This window comes from Musa acuminata, chromosome BXJ2-3 (genome assembly GCF_036884655.1).
Source record: "Musa acuminata AAA Group cultivar baxijiao chromosome BXJ2-3, Cavendish_Baxijiao_AAA, whole genome shotgun sequence".
Taxonomy (NCBI): domain Eukaryota; kingdom Viridiplantae; phylum Streptophyta; class Magnoliopsida; order Zingiberales; family Musaceae; genus Musa; species Musa acuminata.
The window spans coordinates 16,102,501-16,111,894 of NC_088340.1; positions in this window are offsets into that span (position 1 = coordinate 16,102,501).

Consider the following 9,394-nt stretch of genomic DNA (forward strand, 5'->3'; position numbering starts at 1 on the left):
GACCTCGTTGGTGGAGGAAGCCAAAAGTGGAGTAGGTCAAGATTGACCGAACCACTCTAAATCTCGGTTTGCATTTCCTTTGAGCATTTTACCTTCACTGCAAACTTCTCAATAGCTTACTGCCTTCTGCAATTTTATGAACGAGTTTCTAAGTTCAAGACTTTCCGAATCTACGTTGAGACGTAAATCGGCTTTTCTCGTACGATCATCATATTTCAATTTACGTTTACGTTTTGATTTTAATCATAAATGTTTACTGCCTTCTGCGATCTTGCGAATAAGTTTCTAAGTTCAGAACTTTCTAAATCTGCGTTTAGATATAAATCGGCTTTTATCGTACGAACGTCGCATTTCAGTTTGCGCTTGTATTCTGCTTTCCATCATAAACTGCAAACTGCCTTCGTAGATCTACTTTAACGTCATCTCGCTTAATCTTAAGTTAAAGTAATCTTAGAATCGGCTTTCACATCGAAATCGTTTTTATCGAATGAACGCAGCTTTCATTTTAATCGCTGAAAAATTTCCGCTGCACTAATTCACCCCCCCCCCCCCCTCTTAGTGCTCTTGATCCTAACAATTGGTATCAGAGTTCGGTTAACTCTTAAATGGATTAAAACCCAAGAGAGATGGCTTACGTCGGAAACCAAGAGGGCCATTCTATTACACGTCCACCCATGTTTAACGGGACGGATTACACCTATTGGAAGACCCGAATGAGGATCTTTCTTATTTCTATGGACTTTGAACTTTGGAATCTTGTCGAGAATGGTTTTTCGAAGTCTTCTCTTCCAATGATCGATTGGAATGATTTGGAGAAGAAGGCTTTCGCTCTTAATGCAAAGGCTATGAATGCCTTATTTTGTGCACTTGATAAAAACGAGTTTAATCGTGTTTCGATTTGTGAAACCGCATTTGATATTTGGCACACACTCGAAGTGACTCATGAAGGCACAAGTAGAGTGAAAGAGTCAAAAATCAATCTTTTGTTACACTCTTTCGAACTTTTCCGGATGAAACCGAGTGAGACTATTGGCGACATGTTTACCTGTTTCACGGATGTCGTCAACGGTCTAAAAGGACTCGGAAAAAGTTTTTCGGATTTTGAGCTCGTAAATAAGATTCTAAGATCCCTTCCTAAGAGTTGGGATCCTAAAGTCACTGCTATTCAAGAGGCGAAAGATCTAAACAACTTCCCTCTTGAAGAACTAATTGGGTCATTAATGACCTACGAGATGACTTGCAAAGCTCATGAAGAGCAAGAAGACATCCTTCCAAAGAACAGGAAGGATATGACACTTAGAACTTTGGAAGACCACTTGAAAGAAAACTCAAGTAATGAGGACTGTGACGATGACTTGGCACTTCTAACAAGAAAATTTAAAAAATTCATTAAAAGAAACAAGATTAAGAATAACACTAAAAATAAACTAATTGCTATGAGTGCAACAAGCCGGGACACTACAAGAGTGATTGTCCCCAAGCCAAAAAGAGAACAATAAAGAAGAAGGCACTCAAAGCAACATGGGATGATTCGAGCGCGTCCGAAGAAGAGGAGTCCAACACCGAGCAAGTTGCTCATTATGCCTTAATGGCCATCGGAGAGGAGGTAACAAATTTATTAGATGCAGATTTATCTTTCGATGAATTATTAAATGCCTTCTATGACTTATTTGATGAATACAAGATTATCAATAGAAAATATAAATTGCTAAAAAAGGAGCATGATAGTCTTACTTGTGATTTTGATAAGTTAAAAACTGAATATCATGATAGTTTAGATCCATGCATCAAATGCCATGATCTAAAAACTCTCCAAAAAGAAAACTTGCTACTTAAAGACACCTTGAAGAAATTCGAGGTTGGTAGCAAGTCATTAAACATGATCCTTGCAAACAAGGGTCACGTTCCAAAAAGGAGTGGAATTGGATTTGTGAGAAGTTCTCACCAAAATCCAACCACCTTCATAAAAGGCCCCATCTTACATGTTCAACACCAAACCAAATGCAACTTTTGTTGCAAACTTGGACACAATATGCACTATTGTCCATTCAAGAAAATTAGTCCAAACAAATTGATTTGGGTTCCTAAAGGAACCATGATAAATTCTATGCAACATGATAGACAATGTAGATCTATCTTTGAGGCACCCAAAAGCAAATGGGTACCTAAAAATCATCTTTTCTTGTAGAAACCCACACCATCGCAAGCTAGGAGCAAGAGATGGTACCTTGATAGTAGATGCTCAAGGCATATGACCGGAGATCCATCTCAATTCTCTAAGCTCACTAGCATAGACGAAGGCTATGTCACCTTCGGAGACAACAACAAGGGTAAAATCATTGGCAAAGGAACCATAGGTAACAAATCCAACTTCTTTATTGAAGATGTTTTGTTAGTTGATGGTTTAAAACATAACCTCTTGAGCATTAGTCAATTATGTGATATAGGATACACTGTCAAATTCGAATCTAATGCTTGCATCATTGAAAAACCACATAAAAACATGTCTATGATTGTATTAAAACAAAATAACGTATACACTATTAACATTAATGATTTGTGTAATGAAATGTGTTTTTCGGTTTTGAATGAGGATGTTTGGCTATGGCATAGAAGATTAGGTCATGCTAGCATGAAACTAATCACTCAAATATCATCCAAAGAACTTGTAAGAGGAATTCCTCATATCAAGTTCATCAAAGATAATGTATGTGATGCTTGCCAATTAGGTAAACAAATTAAGGGTAGTTTCAAAACTAAGAATCAAATAAACACCTCTAGGCCCTTACAATTGATCCATATGGACTTGTTCGGACCAATCTCTACATCGAGTCTAGGAGGTAGCAAATACGCCTTTGTCATTGTTGATGACTATAGCAGATATACATGGACCTACTTCTTAAAATAGAAAAATGAATGCTTTAGATATTTTACCAAGTTTTGTAAACTTGTTCAAAATGAGAAGGGTTCTATGATTTCGTCAATTAGAAGTGATCATGGTGGAGAATTTCAAAACCATGATTTCCAAGAATTCTGTGAACTCAATAGATACAACCATAATTTCTCTACTCCAAGAAATCCTCAACAAAATGGGGTAGTAGAAAGAAAAAAATGAAATTTACAAGAAATGGCAAGAACCATGTTGAATGAACATAGCCTACCCAAATACTTTTGGGCCGAAGCCGTAAACACTGCATGCTATATTTTGAATAGAGTTCTAGTAAGACCCTTACTCACCAAAACTCCTTATGAGTTATAGAATAACAAAAAACCCAATGTTTCATATTTTAAAGTCTTTGGGTGTAAGTGTTTTATCTTGAATGAAAAGGATAACTTAGGAAAATTTGATGCTAAATCCGATGAAAGAATCTTTCTTGGTTATTCTTCGGTTTCTAAAGCTTTTTGTATCTTCAATAAAAGAACTTTAATTATTGAAGAATCCATTCATGTTGTTTTCAATGAGATTTCCGAAATTAGGAAAAATGATCTTGATGATGATGTTAATTTTGATTCTTTGAATTTAAATGAAACCCCGTCTCCAACTAGCAACTTGGATGCATCCACTTCCCAGATTTCCTTACCCAAGGATTGGAAGTATGTAGATGCTCATCCTAAGGAGCTAATCTTAGGAGACACATCAAAGGGGGTTCAAACACGATCTTCTCTTAAAAATTTTTGTGCCAACGCCGCTTTTCTCTCCCAAATTGAACCCAAATGTGTTGATGAAGCCATAAAAGATGATTCATGGATTATCGCAATGCAAGATGAATTGAATCAATTTGAGAGAAATGAGGTGTGGACGCTTGTTCCTAGGCCAAATGACCACTTAGTTATTGGTACTAAATGGGTCTTTAGAAACAAGCAAGATGAAAATGGTATCATGGTTAGAAACAAGGCTAGATTAGTGGCCAAAGGTTTCAACCAAGAAGAAGGTATCGATTACGAAGAAACCTTCGCTCCTATGGCTCGATTAGAAGCCATAAGGATGCTCCTTGCCTACGCTAGTAGTAATAAGTTTAAGTTGTTTCAAATGGATGTTAAAAGTGCTTTTCTTAATAGCTTTATTTCCGAAGAAGTCTATGTTGAACAACCTCCTGGATTTGAAAATAATAGTCTCCCTGATCATGTGTTTAGATTAACTAAAGCTCTCTATGATTTAAAACAAGCTTCAAGGGCTTGGTATGAGAGACTTAGTTCTTTTCTTATTGAAAATAATTTCATAAAAGGCAAGGTTGATACTACATTATTCATCAAGAACTTTAAAAATAATTTTCTCATTGTTCAAATTTATGTTGATGATATTATCTTTGGTTCTACGAATGAATCTCTCTGTGAATCTTTTGCTAAAACTATGAGTCTTGAATTCGAAATGAGTTTAATGGGAGAGTTAACATTCTTCTTAGGTTTACAAATCAAACAACTAAGCAATGACATCTTTATTAGTCAAACTAAATATGCTATGAATTTACTAAAGAAGTTTAATATGAATAACTCAAAAGCTATTAACACTCCTATGAGCACCTCCACTAAGTTAGAAATTGATGAAAGTGGAGAAAGCTTCGATCAAAAAACTTATAGGGGTATGATAGGAAGTTTACTTTACCTCACTGCAACTAGACCAGACATCATGTTCAGTGTAGGACTTTGTGCTAGATTTCAATCAAACCCTAAGATATCTCATCTCAAAGCAGTTAAAAGAATACTCAGATATCTTAATGGTACCACAAATCTAGGATTATGGTACCCAAAATCAGAGAATCTTGAGTTAATTGCATATGCTGATGCGGATTTTGCTGGCTGTAGATTAGATAGAAAAAGCACATCAGGAACATGTCACATGCCCTTGTTTCCTGGTCATCTAAGAAACAAAACTCGGTTGCACTATCGACAACCGAAGCTGAATATATTGCAGCAAGTGCATGCTATGCACAAGTTGTATGGATGAAAAATACCTTAGAAGTTTATAAAGTTCATCTTAAAAAGATTACAAGTACAATATGCTTAACAAAGAACCCTATACAACACTCAAGAACAAAACATATTGATATTAGACATCATTTTATACGAGATCATGTACTAATCATGATGTAATTATAGAGTTCATTGATACTAAACATCAACTAGCCGATATTTTTACAAAACCTCTAAGTGAAGAACAATTTGATTTTATAAGAAGAGAATTAGGAATGTTGATGTGTCCGAATACTTAAACTAGTTAAAATTACTTTTCGGACTTTATTGAATGATCAAATCACTTGATTGCCATGTGTTGAAATGTTTTGATTTTTGTAGCATAATCTTGTCCAAATGCATGAAAGAATTCATCTAATTTTCAGACTCGCTTAACAGCTGGAATGACAAAAATCAAACACGCTCTTATGAAAAATATTCTTTCAAAATGGATTTGATAAAATGACTTTCCTCCTTCATGCATAAAGAATTATAACATACAAGGAGAAGAAGTATTCAAAGCATTATACTTATCATGCCTTCCTTTATATGCTTGATAACTTGCTTATATTGTTCTCCTGGTATCACATCTACCATGCTTTTTGTTGATGACAAAGGGGGAGAAATATATGAATTGATTTGATGCTATAAACACTGATGCTATGATTATGCCATGCCTGCATCATCAAGAGATATATGAAAAGATGCCATGCAACACTTGCTAAAATATAAGAAATGTGTGCATCATGTAATGATATCAAAATCTTACTTCACAGCTTTACATGTTGATATCTTACAAAGACATGAATTGCTACTATTACCATCATTCAAACTTGTAATGTAAAATTTGAAAATGAATGTCAATCCTTGACATCATCTTCAAAGAGATACATCATGATAGGAATCATGATTGGAATATTGATAAGTTTAAATGATTTTAACTTATCAATATGTCACTTGAATTTATATGGTTTTAAATTCAAGAATGACTTATCTCAAGTATGGCATATAGACAGGGGGAGTTAAGGTTAACTCCATTATCAATTGATTGTCATCATCAAAAAGGGGGAGATTGTTGAATCTCGGATTTTGATGATGAAGTCAATTGTCATTTGTTGTCTAATCTATGTGTTGAGATAAGTGTGCAGGATTAACTACGATGAAAGTAAGACATGCAGTAGGACTTGCACCGGAGTCATGATAATGATCACATTGGGAGTTCGAGAGCTCGACGGAAGTTCGGACAATCGTCGGAGGTTCTGCGGGAATAAATCCGAGAAGTCCAAAAGCTTGCCAAAGAAGCTCGTCGGAACTTGCCAAGTGGATCGTCGTAAGTCCAGGAGTTTGCCAGAAGTCCGCAGAAGTATCACCAAGGGTTTATCGGATGATCGACGGAAGTTCGCCGGAAACTCACCGGAAGAAGCGATTGACGCACCGGAGCAAGCTGTAGAAATTGTCTTAGGATTTATCGTAGTTAGCACTAATGATTAAGTTGAAAATGGGAGGTGATCCCACTAGCTTAATCTTGGGGCAATTGGGCCCCTGAAAAACCCAAATTGGGCCGAATGGATCAACCAATTCGGACCCTGGTTGCTGTGGGAGGTGCAACCGCCCAAGCCAGGAGGTAGCACCGCTTGGGCTAAGTCTGTTGAATCTCGTATTTTGATGATGAAACTACTTGATATATGTTTATGATTTAATCTGCGTTTTGAGTGACGCAAGATGCTTTGATCTGGAGGAGACAATTAAAGCAGGAAAATCATGTTGTGCTGGAGGAACATGTCAGAAGATTGGACGTCGGGCCGGTGGATCGGTCGACGTATCGACAGAAGGCTTCGGGTCATGGACTCGGGCATCGGGCCAAGAAGAGCGGGTATTGTGCCAAGGATATCGGAGTTGCGGAGTCAACAGGCCGATTGGGCAATAGGCTGCAGGAAAGGACGATGCGCCGAAGAATCGGACGAAGCATCGAGGGACCAATGACATGCCGGACAACTTGGTTAATTGCTTAGGATTAATTATCTCGATCGAAGTTTTTGTTTTACATGTGCAGGATTAACTACGACGAAAGTAAGACATGCAGCAGGAGTTGCGCCGGAGTCATGACAATGATCACGTTGGGAGTTCGAGAGCTCGACGGAAGTTCGGACAGTCGTCGGAGGTTCTGCGGGAACAAATCCGAGAAGTCCAGAAGCTTGCCAAAGGAGCTCGTCGGAACTTGCCAAGTGGATCGTCGCAGTCCAGGAGTTTGCCGGAAGTCCGCAGGAGCATCACCGAGGGTTCATCGGATGATCGATGGAAGTTCGCCGGAAACTCCCCGGAAGAAGCGAGTGACGCAACGAAGCAAGCTGCAGAATATGTCTTAGGAAATAATCGTAGTTAGCACTTTGATTAAGTTAGAAATGGGAGGTGATCCCATTAGCTTAATCCTGGGGCAATTGGGCCCCTGAAGAACTCAAATTGGGTCGAATGGTTCAACCCATTCGGACCCAGGTTGCTGTGGGAGGTGCAACCGCCCAGGCAGGGAGGTAGCACCGCCCAGGCTATGTCTCCCAACGAGACTGGGCGGTGCAACCGCCCTAGCCAAGAGGTGCAACCGCCCAGGGCTTAGTCTCCGAGCGAGACTGGGCGGTGCAAACTCCTCTGTCAGGAGGTAGCACCGCCAGAGCTCAAGTTTCGAGCTCTGCCAGGCGGTGCAACCTCTCCAGTCAGGCGGTGCAACCGCCTGAGCTCGGTCTTCGAGCTATGGCAGAGAGGTCCAACCGCCCCTGACAGAGGTGGCACCACCCAAAGGCTCAGTCTTCGAGCTCTGCTAGGCGGTGCAACCTCTCCAGTCAGGAGGTGCAACCGCCTGATCCCAGAATTCCGGGATTTGATCGTTTTGAGCTCCAAATTTGAACTGGGTTGGGGCTTATAAGTACCCCACCCATTCAGCACTGAAAAATACAGACCTACACCGAATTCTTGATCTTTTCTGTGATTCTAAGAGCTCAAATTTGTGTAAAGTCCAAAAGTTCTCCTCTTTCTGTTCTTCAAGTCTTGAGTTGTAAAGAGAGGAGAGAAAGGTTCTATAAGGGTTGTCTCCTGAGCCCGTCAAAAGGAGTGAAACTGTAAAAGGGCAGTTGGCCTTCGCCTATTGAAGGAAGGCCTCTAGTTGACATCGGTGACCTCGTCGGTGGAGGAAGCCAAAAGTGGAGTAGGTCAAGACTGACCGAACCACTCTAAATCTCTGGTTTGCTTTTATTTTGAGCACTTTGTCATTACTGCAAACCTCCTACATAGCTACTGCTCTTTGCATTTTTACGAAAAAGTTCTAATCTTTTCGAATCTGCATTCAGACGTAAATCGGTGTTTTCATACGATCTTTACATTGCAGTTTACATTTACGTTTTGATTCTACTTATAACTGTAAACTGTCTTTTGCGCTTTTACGAATGAGTTTCCTTGCAGTTTACGTTTACGTTTTGATTTATAACTGCAAACTGTCTTCTGCGCTTTTGCGTACGAGTTTCTTTACAGTTTACGTTTACATTTTGATTCCATTTATAACTACAAACTGCGCTTAGATGCAATCTGAGCTTAGACGTAAATTGCGCTTAGACGCAAACTGTGTTTAGACGCAAACTGCGCTTAGACGCAATCTGCGCTTAGACGCAAACTGTGCTTAGACGCAAACTGCGCTTAGACACAATATGAGCTTAGACGCAATCTGCATTTAGGCGCAAACTACGTTTAGACGCAAACTGTGTTTAGACGTAAACTGCACTTAATCATAAGTTATCTTAGAATCGGCTTTTGCATCAAAATAGTTTTTATCGAACGGACGCAGCTTTCGTTTTTAATCGCTGAAAGATTTCCGCTGCACTAATTCACCCCCCCCTCTTAGTGCTCTCGATCCTAACAATTGGTATCAGAGCGGGGTATTTCTCATTTCGGATTTACACCCGAGAGAAATGGCTCTTCAAGAGGGCTTTTCGGTCTTTCGTCCACCGTTCTTTAACGGATTGGACTACACTTATTGGAAAACTCGAATGAGAGTTTTCTTGATTTCTCTAAATCTGGATTTATGGAATATCGTTGAAAACGGTTTTCAACTTCCCTCTAAACCGATGAACGAATGGTCGGATTTAGAGAAGAAGTATTTTTCTTTAAACGCAAAGGCTATGAATGCCTTATTTTGCGCTTTGGACAAAAATGAGTTCAATCGGGTTTCTTTGTGCGAAACGGCTTTCGATATTTGGCACACTCTTGAAATCACGCACGAGGGAACTAGTAGAGTCAAAGACTCGAAAGTTAATATTTTACTGCATGATTTCGAGCTTTTTCATATGAAACCAAGTGAAACCGTTGTTGACATATACACCCGTTTTACGGATGTCGTCAATGGTTTAAAATCACTTGGTAAAAGCTTTTCGGACTTTGAACTCGTTAACAAAGTTTTGCG